Source organism: Urocitellus parryii, chromosome 6 (genome assembly GCF_045843805.1).
Source record: "Urocitellus parryii isolate mUroPar1 chromosome 6, mUroPar1.hap1, whole genome shotgun sequence".
Taxonomy (NCBI): domain Eukaryota; kingdom Metazoa; phylum Chordata; class Mammalia; order Rodentia; family Sciuridae; genus Urocitellus; species Urocitellus parryii.
This window is the reverse complement of record NC_135536.1, coordinates 4,872,062-4,873,385: the sequence shown is the minus strand read 5'-3', so window position 1 is coordinate 4,873,385 and position 1,324 is coordinate 4,872,062.

Here is a 1,324-nt window from a genome sequence, read left to right as displayed (position 1 = left end):
CCTGTGCTCACAGTCCACCGTGCTCATAGCTCACCCGTGCTCACAGTCCACTGTGCTCATAGCTCACTTGTGCTTACAGCTCACCTGTGCTCCCAGCCCACCTGTGCTCAGCTCACCTGTGCTCACAGTTCACTTGTGCTCACAGTCACCTGTGCTCAGCTCACCTGTGCTCAGCTCACCTGTGCTCACAGCCCACTTGTGCTCACAGTCCACCTGAGCTCAGCTCACCTGTGCTCACAGCCCACTTGTGCTCACAGTCCACCTGAGCTCAGCTCACCTGTGCTCACAGTCCACCTGTGCTCAGCTCACCTGTGCTCACAATTCACTTGTGCTCAGCTCACCTGTGCTCACAGTCCACCTGTGCTCAGCTCACCTGTGCTCACAGTTTACCTGTGCTCACAGTCCACCTGTGCTCACAGCCCACCTGTGCTCACAGCTCCCCTGTCTCATAGCTCACCTGTGCTCACAGTCCACCTGTGCTCACAGCCCACCTGTGCTCACAGTCCACCTGTGCTCACAGCCCACCTGTGCTCACAGCTCCCCTCTCATAGCTCACCTGTGCTCGCAGTCCACCTGTACTCAGCTCACCTGTGCTCACAATTCATTTGTGTTCAGCTCAACTGTGCTCACAGTCCACCTGTGCTCAGCTCACCTGTGCTCACAGTTTACCTGTGCTCACAGCCCACCTGTGCTCACAGTCCACCTGTGCTCACAGCCCACCTGTGCTCACAGCTCCCCTGTCTCATAGCTCACCTGTGCTCACAGTCAACCTGTGCTCACAGCCCACCTGTGCTCACAGCCCATCTGTGCTCACAGCTCCCCTGTCTCATAGCTCACCTGTGCTCACAGTCCACCTGTGTTCACAGTCCACCTGTGCTCAGCTCACCTGTGCTCACAGCCCACTTGTGCTCACAGTCCAACTATGCTCAGCTCACCTGTGCTCACAGCTCACCTATCTCATTGCTCACCTGTCTCATCACTCACCTGTCTCACAGCCCACCTGTGCTCATAGCCCATCTGTCTCATAGCTCACCTGTGCTCATAGCCTGACGCAGTCTGGCTGGGCACAAACTACCTGTCTCATAGCTCACCTGTGCTCACAGCTCACCTGTGCTCAGCTCACCTGTGCTCACAGTCAACTTGTGCTTACAGTTCACCTGTATGCCCAGTCTACCTGTGCTCATAGCCCACCTGTCTTATGGCTCACCTGTGCTCACAGTCCACCTGTGCTCACAGCTCCCCTGTTTCATAGCTCACCTGTGCTCACAGCCCACCTGTGCTCACTACCCACCTACCCTCTTTGTGAGTATCAGAGAACCCTCCT